This window comes from Vulpes vulpes, unplaced genomic scaffold, assembly GCF_048418805.1.
Source record: "Vulpes vulpes isolate BD-2025 unplaced genomic scaffold, VulVul3 Bu000000840, whole genome shotgun sequence".
Lineage (NCBI taxonomy): Eukaryota > Metazoa > Chordata > Mammalia > Carnivora > Canidae > Vulpes > Vulpes vulpes.
Genome location: NW_027325733.1, coordinates 5,772 through 24,148, shown reverse-complemented (window position 1 = coordinate 24,148; position 18,377 = coordinate 5,772). Strand labels below are relative to the sequence as shown.

General features: G+C 37.0%; 1 non-coding gene and 1 pseudogene across 1 annotated transcript; both read left to right on the top strand.

The window, feature by feature from the left end:
• The first annotated feature begins 1,089 nt into the window (after positions 1-1,089).
• LOC140596721 (U6 spliceosomal RNA) lies at positions 1,090-1,194 on the top strand. The gene has a single exon (XR_011998623.1). It is a non-coding gene; the product is annotated as a U6 spliceosomal RNA (small nuclear RNA).
• Positions 1,195-14,270: 13,076 nt separating this feature from the next.
• On the top strand, positions 14,271-17,556 carry LOC140596720 (large ribosomal subunit protein eL6 pseudogene; annotated as a pseudogene).
• Positions 17,557-18,377: the final 821 nt, after the last annotated feature.

The following is an 18,377-nucleotide window of genomic DNA, read 5'->3' as shown; positions in this document are numbered from 1 at the left end:
AAATAATGAGATATAGGGAATGTCCAGTACCAAATAAAAAGATTATGAAGACCACAGAGATGTATTTACCTTCCCTTTTGTATGTAACTAATCCATTCAATTGTATGCTTTGAAAGGAGTAAACTGCCTAAAACAATTTATGTCAAAACCAATTTGGATGAAACAACATAAAAACAGAGGCAAATTTTTTCTTTAAAGGTCACAATGTTTCTGTATTCCTATTCATAAGTATCCTTGATTTGTTGCTAAAAAACCAAAAATTGATAAATGTAGTGATGTAAGGTGGATGTATCTTTCTTATGCAAGAAAGATAATAGCAAAGAGGCCAACAAATCAAGCCCTTGACTGAATCAACAGAGGCAAGTTAGCATACATATACACACTTCAATTTTATGAAAAATTATGAAAAAAATGTGCTTTCTACTTTAATTAGATTTTTAAATTAACCGATGACTTTTCTAGCCTGATCTTGTCAAATAATTTGGTCTCTAGGACTCATTACTGGCAAAACTGTAGTGAGGCAGGCAGGCTCATATACTAGTGAGAGAGTATAAACTGAGGAAAGATTTGTAGAAAACAAATTAACCTTTAAAATGTCAGTACATTTTAAACACTTCTAGGAATCTCTTCTAAGGAAATAATTCATTAAAATTTTGGGGAAAAATCTTTATGTAATAATGTTTAAAACTAATATTTTATATATAAAATACTGGAATAAATGATTATGGTGGAGGTCACACACACACACACAATTATACAGCCACATGACAAAATTTTATGCACCTGTTGAATGTGTAATGGAATAGAAAAAAACTGTCTCAAACAATGTTAAAATGATAGAATAGATCACAACTCTGTATGTACAAAATTATTTCAATAGTGCTTGCTTCTCATGTGTCTGGGTGGCTCAGTCAGGTGTCAAACTCTTGGTTTCAGCTCAGGTCATGATCTCAGGGTCATAAGATTAAGCCCCACGTTGGGCTCTGTGCTCAGAGAGAGATTCTCTCTCCCTCTCCCTCCTTGTCAGCCCCTCCCCTCGTTCATGCTCTCTCTCTCTCTCTCTCAAATAAATAAATAAAATCTTTAATAGTGCTCACTTTAGCAACACATAGTAAAATTGGAACAATACAAAGGAGATTAGCATAAACTCTGTGCAAGAATGACGCCCAAATTCATGAAGCATTCCAATTAAAAAAAAAAAGAAAAGAAAATTATTTCAACAAACATAAGAATAAATAGGAAAAACTGCATCAAAATGTAGTATTGGATATCTGATTATTTTCTCCTACTTCTCTTCATAAGTTTTTTGTCTTTTGCAACTTTTATATGTATATATCTTTGAATTAGAAAAGAATTAAAATTTAACAATTGTTTCATAATAAAAAACTGAAAAACATTTATATCTTTATTGAAATGAATAATTAGATATTTTCCTTTTTTTTTCTTTTGAGACAGAGAGAGAACATAACACACAAGGAGAGAAGGGACAGAGTGTGGGAGAGAGAAAATCTTAAGCATACTCCACGCCTAGTGTGGAGCCCAAAGCAGGGCTCTATCTCAGGATCCTGAGGTCATAACCTGAGCTGAAATCATGAGTCAGAAAATTAACCAGCTGAGCCACCCAGCTGCCCCTAATTAGCTATTTCTCTAAATTATAATTTTACATTGAGAAGTTTGGGAGGGAGGCAGAGTTTCTGAAAAGTTATTCTGATTCTCTGTGGGACCTTGTCTTTATAAGCACAGTTAACATGTTCTAGAACAAAAAGAATGTATGTCAAAATATTGTGCCAAGGACAAGTAGTAAAAGTTAAGAACAGAAAAGTAGAATTAAGAGATATTCTAAGAGTTATACTTTCAATAATGAATACCTCAGTGTTCTCTTTTGTAAGATTAGAGATTTTGACTGATTAACCTCTGTGTTCTTTCAGTACCAACAGATTATGCTTTTATAATTTTCTCTCCAAAAATAATAATTTGCATCCAGATTTACCTTTGCACAAATATATCTCCCTTTATTGCTGGGGAGGATGTAAAATTTATATATATATGCATATATATTATATATATAAAGTATATATATATAAAATGATGATCTAATGAACTAATGGATGGATAATATATATATATATACAGGATATATATCCTAATGGATTATATATATATATATATATATATATATATATATATATTCTCAGGACCATAACCTATTGCCCTGCCATCCACAGTTTGCTTGCAGATTTCTTGTTCTCAGCTTTCACAGGTTCTCAGTTTTATGGAAAGTGGAATTATTCTTTACAAATCACTTGTTTAGGCTTTGAAAACTTATCCTCTTGACTTCAAACCACATAATCTTATTCTTGCTGTTTTATTTTGTTTTGTTTTCTCTTAGACACTGGAGCATGTTTCCCTCCTTGTTTAAATTGCTTTGCATTAGGGTCATTAATTGGTGAATGTTGAGGGCTCAACATATGCTTCCCATAAAGTTGCCAGCTTCCTCCGGTGTTATATGACAGCCTTCTTGAAAGTTGAAGGACAAGGTGCTTGCATTTCATCTAAAAAAAAGACATAATTTGAACTAATGTAAATTTATAGTAGCCGAGATTACATTATAATAGAGAAGTCTGCAATGGTGGATGTAGGAAGAGTCATAAAGGACAAGTTGCAAGGGTGAAATATATTAATGTCGGTAACAGGATGTGAGAGCACACCATGTATACATCTGGGAAGCTTCAGAAGCCAGGGAGGGAAACCATCAGGAAACAGAGGCTGGTTAAATATCACATTGGTCTCAATAGGCAAATCAGATTAAAAACAATCTTGAAGTTTTGAGTAAAGTAAATAAAATCACACTCTGTAAAGCAAGAAGTGATTTTGTAACTGAGAGAAGCTTCCTGTAACTGCAAGTTTTATGTGAGGTCCCTCAATACTCTTTAGACAATTTTTTTTTCTGGACTTTTTATCAAGGTCTTTTCGGTTTTTGTTTTGTTTTGTTGTGTTTGTTTTGTTTTTTGTTGTTGTTGCTGTTGTTTTAGTAAGCACATGAACCCCAAAGATAGGATTCACAGGGAAGGTTGCAAACAGAAGCGAGGTTTTTTTGTTTTGTTTTGTTTTTTGGGGGTTTATTTATTTATTTATTTATTTATTCATGAGAGCCTCAGAGAGGGGGCAGAGATATACACAGAGAGAGAAGCAGGCTTCATGTAGGGATCTCAATGTGGGACTTGATTCTAGGACCCCAGGGTCACACCCTGGGGCTAAGGCAGACTTTCAACCGCTGAGCCATCCAGGCATCCCAGAAGAGAGGTTTAAAATAAAAGTTACATATACTTAAAAATGAAGTGCCTTTACCTCCTTTCCTTGTTTCTATTAAAACAAAATTTTTCAATGAAAGAATGAAAGCTTGGAAGAGAAAGAAAATAGAACTGCATATGGGCAGGAAGAGATAAATCAAAGATGAAAAGTTAAAGAAGACATCAGGATAAAGAGATGGATATTCCATAGTAAAAGAAATCTGAGGGCTCATCTGGGAAATAATAAAGGGTCCCTGACTACACATAATAATGTTGCTGATTTTTTTCTACTAAATCCAAGAGAGTAGTAGCATAAATATCTATAAAAATAATTTCCATTGCCTAGCTTGTTCAAAAACTTTCATTTCCAAAGAAAAAGAAACAATTTATAGAGTTTGAATATAAGACATAATGAGCTTTTGCAATATATATTTATGTTTTTGTGTTGATGAAGATGATGAAGATATAGTCTTGCAACCCTGTATTAACATACACTACACATATAGGAAGAGTTAAGAACTACACTTTCTGATGGCATCATACAGGATGTTTGTTCAATGTAACAGTTATACTTGAGTAAATTTCAAAGCAAATTAATGATATCACATTTTTAAGCATCATGCAGGAACAATGGTCATTAATAATAAACAATCAAGTGCAAATACAAAATTAACAAATATTCTCCAATGAGGTCAGAATAACCCACTATTGCATTTGGAAATTAAAATATAATGGGCTTGCCAGTCATAAAGTTCTAGGTTTGGTGAGGAGAGAAAAGTTCTCTTACTAATGAGCTATATGATTTCACAATGGAATATCAGGCAGTAGCTTGGATATGTGGCTAGGTATAGATAAATAGAATTTCCACATTTTTCTTGAGTAACTTGTAAAACTTTCAAAATAGTTGATATTGGCTTTTAGGTGAAAGGCCATTTTATTGATAGATGGTCTGATAATACTGGCAATTAAAATATTTGGGAACTACATAAAAATCCTTTACAAACATCTTTTGGCAACACAAACTACCTTACATATAGCTCTCAAAAATGAAAATGTTCCAATCCAAGGAGAAGATAATTTAAAAAGTCTGGAATACTGAGAAAATGTAAGTTATTGTAACTTTCTTTGTTTTAAAAGATTTTATTTATTTATTCATGAGGACACAGAGAGAGAGGCAGAGACACAGGCAGAGGGAGAAGCAGGCTCCATGCAGGGAGCCCAATGTGGGACTCGATCCCAGGCCTCCAGGATCATGCCCTGAGCTGATGGCAGACTCTCAACCTCTGAGCCACCCAGGAGTCCCAATAAATTACTGTAGTTTTCCATCTCAAGTTCCTACTAAGAGATTTATGTAATATAAAGCTTTTTTGGTTCTTTCTTTAATTATAACAATTGCATATCAGTCACATCATTTTATTTGTGATTTGGCAATACGTGCTACTTTTATTTGCCATGTTATGGCTTTACAAATTTCTTGCAAAATTTTATCTCATTTACTAGAGAAAATGAATCATGGTGTGGAGTAAAGATACCCAATTCATTTGTTAATGAATGAATGAATGGTGAATACATTCATTTTAAAAAATCAAGGAAGAAAAGAAAAGAGGAAGAAAGAAACAGAGAAATGGAGGAAGAAAGAAAGGGATGGGGAAAGGAAGTAAGGAAGGGAGGAAGAGAAAAGAAGAGTTGGTAAACAGAAAGAACAATAAAGAGCAAAGACTGAAGATTCCTGAAGAAGAATTTCTCCTTAAGACTGCAACATTACCTAAATTTCCAGCTTGTTGGCCTGCCCAGATTTTGGATTGTCAGAACCCATATCACATAAGTCAGTTCCTTAAAACAAATCTTTGTCTCTGCATGTGTAAGTGATAATAGATGATAGATAGATATAAAGGTAAGAAAAAAGAAGAGATAACAAATAGATATATAGATATGAATAAATAGAAATAAAAAGAAAGAAGAAAGATGATAGATGATAGATCAATTGATTGATCTCCCATTGATTCTATTATTCTTGAGATCTTGACAATACATATTTTATATTTAAAATAATAATTTAATAGTTTCCATTGAACTGCATATTATAAACTCAAAACTCTTAGAGGAGTCTTAAACCAATCAAGGTTGTTCTGATAACATTGGCCTTTTAATCCTGTTTTAGTGGGTTATACAGACGAACTCCCACCACCAAAATGTTTATTTCTAGGGATCTTCAGGTACCATAAAACTATAAGGATTGTGTGGGTAGAAAGAATGATCAAGTTAATCAGCTATAAGTAAGAAAAAATCAGAAAAACATAGGAGAATATAGAAGAATATCTTTTTATTATAAGTAATCAAATTAGTTTCCTCATTTGTAGCTAACAATCTCAGAGATCTTTGTAAAGAAGGATCTGTTTTAAAATAAGAACTATGGACAAGGTTAGCACCCTTTCAAAATGATCTTGTCTAAGAAAGAAATTTCTTTTATTAGTGTAATTATACCTAGCGAAAAAAGTCTTCTTAATTCCTTAATATTACATCATTGTAATCCTACAAGAGCCTTATAAGTCCTAAAATCTCTCATGAATTTTCCACACCAGTAATTTTTAATATTGGCAATGGCATGTTCCTCATCATAAATTCCCCTGTAGATTAGCTAAAATATTAGAAAATTATTCTTGTTGTAAGGTAATGTTAAAATATGTTTATATCAGAAACAATATAATGGTAATTTGCACATTAAGTGAAAAGTTTGTGTATAGGCATTTAAGTTTCCTGGAAGTCTCATCCTGAAGATCACTGAACTCTTCTATAACCACTAAATGAGCAATGTTCAAATATTTATAGCTATAATCCTAACTTCAGTACCCCAAACAATAGAAAACTAGACTAATCTAAACTCACAGGACTGCCACTGTCTAGTATGGGAAGGATTTTGAATTGGAAGAATGAAAACTTTTGAATCAACTCTATGATTTTGAGTTACCGTCCCAAACTAGCTTTTTCAGCAATGAACATGAAGAGGGCATCTGTGGTTTGAATATTTCCCCCAGGTAATCTGTGATCCAATATATTTGTGAACCGCTAGACTTGAAGCAGAAAGAGTACTCAGAAATATTGCAATAGTCTAAATGAAAAGTGCGAGGCTGAAATAAGTCCTATGGCAACAGGAATATACAAAAATTAGACATGATGGACAATAAAGCTAAGAGAGTGAGGGATACAAGATAGTAAATAATTAAATTTGGAGACAGAGAAATGGGAGGCATCTGGATGATTGTAGAAAGATTAACAAAAATAGGGAAAACAGAAGGTGGAGAAAGTAAACATGGAAAGGTAGTATATTCAGCTTTTATTGCTCATCAAGGAATCTGTGAATGATTAGAGTAAGCTGTATATTAAAGCAGCCAGAAAGATAGGTTAGGAATGCAGAAGAGAGATCTAAACCTGAAATACAGATGAGGGTTACCATTCTAAAGGTAGTGGAAGGAGGAGGAGGAGGAGGAGGAAGAAGTAGCAATAAAGGGAACTTGTAGAAAATATGTAGTCTTGTTTTCAATGGGTATGTTTATTTTTATATAAATATTATTATAATAAATTTATTAGTATGCAATCTGGTCTTTTTCCACTCAGCAAAAGGTTTTGGAGATTGTTCCATGTTGGTACATATATACTGACTTCAACATGAGTAAATATTTAAATGATAATGAAATTTCCAGAAGGATATACAACAAACTGAAAATGATGATTACCTCTAGGTAAGGGAGGTGATTAAGATTACGCATTGCGGTCAAAGAGACATTTAAATATTCTTGTAAATTTTATTTATTTAATATGGAGACTGAATTTGTGTATTGCCAATAAAATCAAGAATTCAGTTTTTTTTTTAAGTGAGGTTAGACTATTTCATTCAGATTTGTCATTCTCTGCTTGCATAATTCGTTGAATTCTCATGATGCTTTGGAAAATTAAATTATGTGCTGAAGTCTCTTGGAAGTCCAAGAAAATGCCAATGTTTTGTCCTAAAATAGCAATTTAATAAGATACATTTATTTCTACTGAATTGGTACTGAAACTGCTAGTGCATATGTATCAAAACCTTAAGTAAGTAATGCAGCTGCAAATGTCTACATTTGTAGATCATCTATCATCTTTATCAGGATATTTCTATCAGTCATTCTGACAAAAACAGCGTGCATTTTTAAAATAGCAAATCATTTAAAATATGTGAAAGTGCTTTCTCGAAATTCACTATCAGAGTACTTGTGAATTCTCTCAACAAAGTGAAAAAAATGAAACGATTATGATACATTTTCCTCCTTTTATCTTGAAGATTGACTCGTTTGTTCTCTACATTTTCCTTTTGGTAATATCCAGACAAACTCCCTCCAACATGTCAGAAGCCCTTTTCTCTCCTTTGTCCATATAACACTTGCAGAGAATTAACTCATTCCCATGACATTAACTTCTTTCCATTAAATGAATGCCACTCAGGTGTGATATCTCAAGTACAAGTGCAGCTGTCATCTCTCTCTCATACTTGACACATTGTAACCTCCCATAAACACCCCAAACACATTTCTTTATCTTTCCTTCCTCCCCCATCTTGCAAATCAGGGTCACTTCCAAAAGGACTTTCTCTTTGGCATCCTTATTTATTGATAGTTCCCCAAGGTCATTAAAGGTAGGAATGTTGAAGCAGAAGCTCCAAATTCAAATATCTGCCATAGCTAGACAGGAAACAGGAAGAAGACTGGATTCAGGCAACATAGAGTGATATTGACCAGTTATTTAAGGGTACACAGCCCAGTAGAGGCAGGAGCCTCTTCTTAAACTAGCATAGCCTATTGCCAACTTAGGGTTACAAATACCTAGTCCTGCCAATTAAAAAAAAATGGGCTCCTGGATGGCTCAGCCTGACTTTTGATTTTTGCTCAAATCATGATCTCAGGGTCCTGAGATTGAGCCCTGCTTCTGGATCTGTAATGGGTGTGAAGCCTGCTTAAGATTCTGTCTCTCCAAAAAAAAAAAAAAAAAAAAAAGATTCTGTCTCTCCCTCTCTTTCTGTCCCTCCCCCATTCTCACAGGTGCGCACCCATGCTCTCTCTCTCTCAAATAAATATGTCTTTAAAAATCTTATATTAAATGCTGGTAACAAATTTTATACTAAAACGACGGCAAAATAACAACAACAGTAATAAATCCAGAACAGTTGACAGCCTTTTATTATAGAGGATTTTGTCTGATATCTAAGGAAGCAAAGCTGTGCTTCCATTCTTATTAATTGGCTTCTGAGAGCCAGGAATTAGAGCACACACACACACACACACACACACACACGAACAAACAAAAGAACAAAAAACAGGTTCTATCTTGCTTTAGTCTCTGAAGCAAGTGAAATCTTGAATATTACCTGTAAGTCACTGATTCCCTAAAAACAAACAACTCTATCACTGATTTTTACAGTACTGATATCTGAAAATATATCAAAGCCTTTTTGATACCTGAAAGGTCATCTGAGAAAATTGCTGTTTTCCCACCTAGAATAGAAAAACTGTAAGGTCAGTAATTCTGGTAATTGGGTATGCGAGAGTGTGTGTGTGTGTGTGTGTGTGTGTGTGTGTGTGTGTGTTGTATTTTTTATCTGATAACCCCGTGCTGCTAACACTTGGACTCCTTTATAAATGTTCTATCTGGGACACCCAGGTGGCTCAGTGGTTAAGCATCTGCCTTTAGCTCAGGTTGTAATCCAGGGGTCCTGGGATTAAGTCCTACATCAGGCTCCCAGCGTGGAGCCTGCTTCTCCCTCTGCCTGTGTCTCTGCTTCTCTCTCTCTGTGTTTCTCATGAATAAATAAATAAAGTTCTGAGTAAACTTTACTCTTTTCTAAGTGGCATTATTTCCAACCTAACCTTAACACTTAAGTCGCTATTCCTGCATCTACAATTTGATGTTTCTTCCCTCAAATTGTTTCTTGAACCAGTTTCAATCTTTAATTGTGGCAACTATTTTTACAACTCAGGCTTTAAGCCTCTTGCACTGCATGCACAGTTTCTAATGTTGGGCAAATCCTTTCAACACATCATACATGCAAAGTATAATCAAGTTATAATCAAGTTTATTTCCCTAATAAATTCCTTTCAATAAATCCCACACCAAAAAAAATCAGTTTCAAATTCCTTAGATGGATATTCAGAGATTTCTAAAAACAGGTATCTCTTTACTATCTCAAGTGGAGTAGTTTACAACACAGACTACCTTTTTAAGCCCAACCAGCTCTTCTTTCTCCTTCTCCACAGCAAAAAGTTCTCTCTCAGCTCCTTTGCTCATACTCCTTAGTTTCTTGAATAAGCTTTGCTCTGCACTCCCTTCCTCTGTGCCTTTGCATTTTTAATAAATTATAATTTTTGTTTTCAAATAGTATATATTGGCATGGGAAAAAGCACATGGCATATTGTCAAGTAAAAAATTATGAAGCATTATAAATAATTGGATATTATTTCTTAATGACAGAAGATGGCAAGAGAACAAGAGCACAGGGAGACTGTTTTTCAGATCCTCAAATATTTAGGCAAATTACATTTTATTTTCATTGTTCTTTTTTATTTATTGTAATTTTTGCTTTTTACATTAGTTATTTTATACCCAGAAAAAATAACCATATGCGCTTATATATGGTACCCAACCTTTAGGACCCAGCTCTAATAAATACTTTGCTTTGTCATCTCAGAATTCATCCATCCTCAGAGATTTCTCTTGGAATTCTTCATAGCATTTTCCATAAGAAACATTGATTCATCTTGTTGATAATGCATTAAAACTCAATTTTTTCAGTTCTTTGACCACTAAATTCCAATCCTCCTCCTCCTCCAACTCACCTTTATTTGGACCCAGGATTAAGCGTTCCTTACCCAGAAAAGACTAGGGTATCTTACCCATATCTAATTTAAAATGAACATAATTAATAATAAAACAAAATTTCCAAGCAAATTAGGATTTTATTAGTCTTTTGAAATAAATATTTAAAATATAAAATTATTTCAAATTTAATTATTTGTTAGCTTGCACATTCTTGCCCATAAGTGAATAAGTGGTTGCATGTGGTGTACATATACACATGCTAAGCATGTTTTTAAACTATTGGATAATTCAGTACCAGCTTCCAGCACATATTCTCTTGGTCAGATCCATGACATTGTTATAGCCGTGATTCCTCAGCCACCATCCCAATTTCAAGCATATTTCTCATCCACCATTACTTTAGTTTTTCAATTTAAGTATTCTATCATCCCCACATCAACAATTCTTCAACCAAATTGAGCACTCCAAGCTATTATCCTTATAGTGTTTTCACTAGCCATCACCTACTTCACCACTTTTATTCCTTAACCAGTGCAAATTCCATGGTGTCTCAGGAAGTAGGAAGGCCCGAGGACAGGAACAGAGATGAAGGAACAGCCAGTCAGTGGAGGAGTCAGAACACACACCACATTTATTGATTCAGTTTGTTGTCTTATAAGGGCGTGTTTTATGGTGCGCTAAAACAGTTACAGTAGTGACAACAATGGTTACTGATCACACATTATGATAAGAAGCATTACAATAGTGAAAATACTTGAGATGCTGCAAGAATTACCTAAACTTGACATAAAGACACGAGGTCAGCAAATACTGTTGGAAAAATGGCACCAATAGACCTGCTCAACAGGAGTTGCCACAAATCTTCAATATATAAAAAATTGCAGTACGTGGGAAGCACAATAAAGCAAAGCACCATAACATGAGGTATACCCGTAATCCAGTGCCAGGAATGGATGAGAAAATAAATAGTAACCAAGTAAAATACTAATGTTTCCTATTACTTTGTTTTATTCTTTCAGTTACACGCATGTATAGCTTATCACTTTAGGGGATTTCTTCTTCTCATTAATTTATTCATTCATTCAACAAATATTTAGTAAGAACATATTTTTGTCTCAGAATGTCATTGGATTTTTGTAATACAAAGACAATTAAAACAATTTCTTTGCTCAGTGAACTAATGTAAACTACCCTAAATTTACTAGTGGATTTAATGAAGCCTTGTATACATGGCTGCATATCCAATAATATTTATATTAATTATTCAATTAAAAAGTGAAGAAAATCTTTCATAAGCCTCTAAGTAGATAATTGCGTATGGGGACGTCAGGCGCACGTCACGCACGCACGTCACGCACGCTGGCCGCACGCAGCGCCCCTCCTCGGCGGTGTCCTAGACGTGAGCCGCCGCCTGTCCTGGGTCTCGTCCACACACGAGACGCTCCTGGCGGTCCGGGGGAGAGCGCCCGGGTCTGGGCCGTGGGCCGAAGACGCCAGATCTGGCGGGTCCTCGCGGCGTGTGCGTTCTCCTCAGGGAGGCCGCGCTGCTTGCGTGGGGAGGCCTGGGCAGGCAGAGCACGTGCACCTGCCGGCCGGCTCCATGGCACAGGATGACGGGGCGGGTCCTGGATGTGGGGAGCCTCCTCCAGGGCTTCCAGCCAGATCTCCAGGGGCACCTCCCTGCCGTGACAGGACCGGCTCCCTCCATTGTCCAGGGATGCGCTGCACTGTGGGGTGACTGGGCCCCTAGTCAGACCCTCGACCAGTTGGGGCTGCCTGCCCAGATGCTTGGCCTCCACGACACGTTGGACAACTGACGCCCCGTCGAGCTTCCTCAGCTGGGGATGGGAGTGCTCCAAGGCGGCCGTCTTCATCGGGAACTAGTCAGCTCCCTCCAGGCCTACTACGTTTCTGCAAGGTACGTTCTCAAAGGATCATCATAAGGATGATTCCCGGGCTTGCTTCAGGGGCAGGTTCTCTTCCTTGGCAGGAGTGCGGTCAGGAGTCTGCATCATGATCATTTCATGATATATACAAATATTGAATCATTATGTGTGCACCTGAAAGCAACATGACGTTACATGTCATGGATACCTAAACAAAAAGTGATTTTTTACAAACAAACAAAAAAACCCCCACAAAACAGAGAGAGAGGATACAGAAAGGTTTATTACTCATATAATGAAGCCTTCTTAAAAAAAAAAACTGTTATCTCACGAGCAGATCCAAAAGCAGAGCCTGGAGATAACAGATAAAAGAGACCAGTTAGGCTTTTCTTGAAATTAGGGGATCTGCTTGAGTGAATGTTCCCATGAATGGGCCTGGGATTTGCATGGTTGGAACTTCCTACTCGTGCCAAAGGAGGGAGCACCCAGCCTTTCTTATCAGCTTAGCCAGTTGTGGGGCAGATGACACAGGGCTTGAAAACTTTCAGCAGTTAAATGTCAAAGATGAAGTCAGAGTTTGTTAAGATGCCAGAAGACAATGGCCCTTAAGGGCCTTTGCAACCACTGCTTTCTCTCCCATGAATCATCTTTGATCCAGTGTAACAAAATGTGGGTGGTTTCTTGTATTCTGGACTTATGGTGTAAGCTGACGGCACCTTGTTTTAAGTACTTAACATTCTAAATTCAGAGACCCACCGGAAATTGGAATTGTTGAGAGGTGCCGGTTAGAGAAAGGACACACGTTAACCCTGCTCATTCATCCCTACCAATTACTATAGAATGAACATTGGAAAATAATACTATGGTTGACATGTTGCAGAGATTGCTGTTCATGGAAAGCCTCCCCACTTTGGGGACATGGAAGGGGGCTCTATGAATTTTATTTTGAAAGTTTGGTAAAGGCTTCAAGAAGAGGAAACAGTTTTCATTCTTTGTTTATACATGTGCTTGGAACAAGGATTGCTGAAATTCTCCTGTGCTAAATGAACAGAAGGAAGGAGAATTGGAAAGAGAAAAGAAAGAGAGGGGGGAGGGAATGTGTGTATCTGTGCGTATGGGTAAGCTGCAGACATGAGAAGGAGCAGAAACACCTTCTCCAAGTATACAGGGGAAGCATTCTGCAGGGTCCCACGGGACCTCGAAGGGCAAATACAATTGGGGGATATAGCCTTGCCATGACACCTACAGATTTGAGGAGTGAAGGGGCAAAAGGGACATTAAACATTAAAGGAATTCATCAGCTAAGGGTCAGCTGAGAGATGGGGCCAAACCCACAAATGTAAAAATGCCTAGGGGATTCATTTGAACAATGGGCTGAAGCCACAGCCTTCTCCATCACTTGCGTTGAGCTGAAGCAGTGATTTCCCAAGGAGGATGGTTTTGCTCCTCAGAAGATATTTGGCAAAGCCTGAAAACATTTTTGGTTGTCACAGTTCAAGAGTATTGTCTGGTATCCAATAGGTAGAGGACAAGAATGTGGTGAAACATCTTACAATGCACGAGAAATTATTCAGACCAAAATGTCAATAGTGCCAAGAATGAGAAATACTGAGATAGGAGAGAGGTTGGGAGACTAGAGCCCAAATCCCTGGGTCTAAAATCATTTTTAAAGTACCTTCTCTTTATCTTCTAATTCTAAAAATTCTAAGCAACGATAGGAGAAGGGGATCTTATCTTCTTTCTTCTCAACTTTACTTTTCTGTTTTTTTCTGTTGACAGTTTGAAAGTGGATGGATAGCACAAAAAGTTCAGGCAATTCTTTCTTTCTTTCTTTCTTTCTTTCTTTCTTTCTTTCTTTCTTTCTTTTTTCTTTCTTTTCTTCTTTCTTTCTTTCTTTCTTTCTTTTTTCTTTCTTTCTTTCTTTCTTTCTTTCTTTCTTTTTCTTTCTTCTTTCTTTCTTTCTTTCTTTCTTTTCTTCTTTCTTTCTTTCTTTCTTTCTTTTTTCTTTCTTTCTTTTTTCTTTCTTTCTTTCTTTCTTTTTCTTTCTTTCTTTCTTTTTCTTTCTTCTTTCTTTTTCTTCTTTCTTTCTTTCTTTCTTTCTTTCTTTCTTTCCTTCCTTCCTTCCTTCCTTCCTTCCTTCCTTCCTTCGTTTTTGCATATTTAACCCTTTCATATGTTTCCAAAGCAATTGTATTATTATGTTAAATAACAACTACAGTTTAAAGAAAGAAATCTGTCAAACCAATGGACCATGATAGAGACAGCTGAATCCATCCTGTACAATCGATCACCTGACCCATCTATCTTTATGTTGTGTAGGTGGCCAAAGAAAGATTAAACTTTCATAGGAAGGCCCATTTTGACATTGTGATAAAAAATCACCTAAATATGAAAAGTGTATTAATGTGCTTTTATTATTTTTGTTTTTTAAAGATTTTATTTATTTATTTATGAAAGATACAGAGAGAGAGCAAGAGAGAGGCAGAGACACAGGCAGAGAGAGAAGCAGGCCCCGTGCAGGGAGCCGGAGGTGAGACTCGATCCCGGGACTCCAGGATCAGGCCGTAGGCTGAAGGTGGTGCTAAACTGCTGAGCCACCAGGGCTGCCCCTAATGTGCATTTATTTATGTAATAAACTTGTCAGAAACAGAGAAATGATAAGCTGCCATTGTGAGGCAGCTTGAGGTGGGGGGGTGGCAGAGGCTGGTTTAGAGATAAAGTATTGGAGCTTGAAAGAGAGGATGGGGTTAGAGATAGAAGCATCGCTTACTTGGTGGGAAAGAATTATGCTTTCCCAATGTCTCCAATGAAGATGGTATAAGGAAGGACAGGAAGGTTGAGAATGTAGCTGTGGTAAGGGAACAATTTGCATGTTAAAAAACTGAATGTGGGCAGCCCGGGTGGCTCAGCAGTTTAGCGCCTGCCTTTGGCCCGGGGCGTGATCCTGGAGACCTGGGATCGAGTCCCATGTCAGGCTTCTGCATGGAGCCTGCTTCTCCCTCTGCCTGCGTCTCTGCCTCTCTCTCTCTCTCTCTCTCTCTGTGTCTCTCATGAATAAATAAATAAAATGTTAAAAAAAATAAAAAACTGAACGTTAGGTCTACATGCAAAAGGCAAAATGCAGAGCAAAAGTTTTACAACAATAGGAGTATATTTTTTCCATCATCAGAGTTTTTTTGTTGTTGTTTTTGTTTTTGTTTTTGGCAGGGAAGATAAGGGTAGCTTAAATTCGTACTATTATTTTATCCCTATTATATGATAGTTACATTTCTAAAACCTGAGTTTTTTTCTTCTTCAGGAGGAGTGGTTGCACAACTAGGTGTGGATTTGGTGTGTCAGCGGAGGAGGGGAGTTCAGGATCTTTCCATGTCGTCATCTGGAACCAGAGCTCTCTAAAGCCTCTGTGTTCCTTTGTTTAAACTAATAGGACTCCAACTTCCTTTAATAAAGGGAAATATAGATGTGACATCCACATTTTTAATTGGAAACTCTAGGTAATTCAGGATTCCAGAAATATTATCAGGGCAGGTAGTTGGACAGGGATTAAGTAAAGTCCAGGACTGGCACAGGTATTTACAGACATTCAGCTATCAGTAGGCTGACATGTCATTGGGGAAAAATTTTTAATTGGTCTGAGTTGCTCATATACTTGGGCTCTGCTTTTTCTTAAATATCTTTGTCTCTGCATAATAACTGTTCAATTCTCATGACTATGCTTTTGCCCTCGTGTTCTGGTTCCAACTCTTTCCTGAAGCTGGAGACCTGTCCTGATCGCCAACCCCCGAATAGCCCTTGCCAGTCCCTTACTCCAATACCACATTTCTGATCCTTAAAACTACCAGCCGAGTAGAGCTAGGTACATGTAGTGATTGGTAATAATGAATTCAAGCTTTCCAAGTGAGTAAGTGAGTGAGTGAGAGAGTGAGTGAGTGAGTGAGTGAGTGAGTGAGTAAGGGAAAACAAAACATGAAAGAAAACATTTGGTAAAGTTGTCAGTGATTCTTGACCCAAAACTAAGTCTTTTCTAGATCATAAGAGAACAAGTCAGCTTTCATCATTTTGATCCTGCATGCAAAAAACAGAAATGAAATATTTGCAGTGATGTGAGCTGGCTTTGAAATCAGCAAACCTTGGCTCACACCATTCACCAAATTGGCACATTCATTGGAAATGATGTTCAAAGCAGCTTACAGTAGGAATGGGAAAAGCAGCTTTTGCTTCTCTGCAAAAAAAAATATACAACAGAATTTCCTTTGGAATTCACATTCAAGCTTGACATCCTAAGCATGTAAATGTGCAGAAAGATGAAGGTATCCTATATTCGAATTTAATTAAATTAATTTATTTTTAGGCAACTAAGCTGCCTGAAACAGCAGGTGCTGATTATCTAATGAGAAGTGTACTTACCTCACATTTTACAATAGCCCATGGAGTGCCCAATTTCACTATGAAGTACTTCTGTGTAGAGATTCAAAAACAATTAAATCCATGTATTTCACGGTTTGGGGGTGGTTTACTAATAAGATGCCAATAGAGTACATATAGATCCACCTGCAAAAATGCGGCTGGTTTTTGGTGCAGGGGCTTCCCCCTACAGCCTTTTCCTCTCTCCAATTGTCATTAGTCTAGATCTTGCATAGACTCTTATAGTGCTGACCAGTCAAAAAAACAGGGCCTCAAGCTCTTTTCCATCCTCAAGCAAGACAGTTGGTGAAAAAACTGAGATAGTAGATTTTAATGAGAAGAAACCTAAAGACAGGAAAGCTGATGCTGGTAGCAGGGTCTCGAAGGGTAACCTAAAGGCTAAAATGCAGACAGAAGATGAAGCCCCATGGCAGCCAAAACCCTGTCCCAGTCAGAGGAGGGAGGCAGATTTTCTGGATCGGCTCTGTATTCCAGGAAGGCCATGTACAAGGGGAAATATTCAGCAGCCAAATCCAGAGTTGAAAAGCCAAAGGAGAAGTTTCTTGCTCCTGTCAGGGAACTAGTTGTTGGTTACAAGAATGGTGGTACCCAAGTGGTTAAACTTTGCAAAACGCCTGGGTATATTATTCTACTGAAGATGTGCCTGGAAAGCTGTTGAGCCACAGCAAGAAATCTCAGTCAGCATGTGTGCAAACTCTGAGCCAGCATCACTCCCGGCACCATTTTGGTCATCCTCACCCGAAGAGTCAAGAGGGTGGTTTTCCTCAAGCCACTGAGGAGTGACTTGCTGCTTGTAACCTGACCTCTGGCCCTCAATTGAGTTCTGTAGAGAACACACCAGAAATTTGTGAATGCCACTTCCAGCAAAATTGGTGTCAGCAGTGTGAAAATCCCAGGGCATCTCACTGATGCTTGCTTCAAGAAGCTGCACAAGCCCAGATGCCAGGAAGGTGAGGTCTCTGACACAGGGAAAGAGAAATAGGAGATTACAGAACAGCGCAAAGTTAATCAAATTCTGCTACAAATTAAAACTGTTCCTCAGCTTCAAGACTACCTCTGCTCTTCTGTTTTCTCTTACAAATGGAGTTTATCCTCACAACTTGATGTTCTAAATAACTCATCCATTTAAAAAGAATCATGATCTCAAAAAAAAAAAAAAAAGAAAGAAAAACATATGGGCAGTAGAACAGTAAAATTCTGGGATGCTCCTTCTATATCCATTCTCAAAAAAATATATACATTTAAAGATGAGAATTTTAAGTTAATACTATGGGGACAAACCTCAAGGGAAAAAATAGAGGCAGTTCACTACAGGACCATATTCCGCGTGTACCTAGTGTTCAGTGTCGGAAAGGGAATGTCATATCAATAACTTTATTTTAGTCTTTAACCTGCAATTAACAGAACAATGAAGTAGCACAGAAACTCCGCTTGCAGAACACATTCGTCGTGTTTAAAACTGTTATATAATTTCATAATTTGATGCATTTCTCTTGGGATCCTAACATTTGACAAAAAATGTCATTTAACAGATCATCTCTTACATAATATTTATTGTCCCTAAATTTGTTGGTGAATAATTGAGTTATATTTAAATAACTATTTGACCTCACATTTCTGTGGGTAACCCCTAAGAGTTATAATGCTAGTCTAACATTTCTACCCGAATATATGTTAGAGACAGTAACAAGTACAAATAGGGTTAAGCTCAGAAGAAAAATGCACAGAGAAAAATCACATGGAAGAAAATTAAAGACCACAAATACCAGGTGGGATGAATTCACCTTAGTGCAAATATTTTAGGACAAATTTAGAAATGGTCATACTTGACCAAAGGGTAAGTAAGGGTGAATCAGCACAGTGGGCCAGAGCGAATAAAAACAAATGTGATACAATGGCATGCGAATGGGGAAAAAACTGACCTGCTACCATT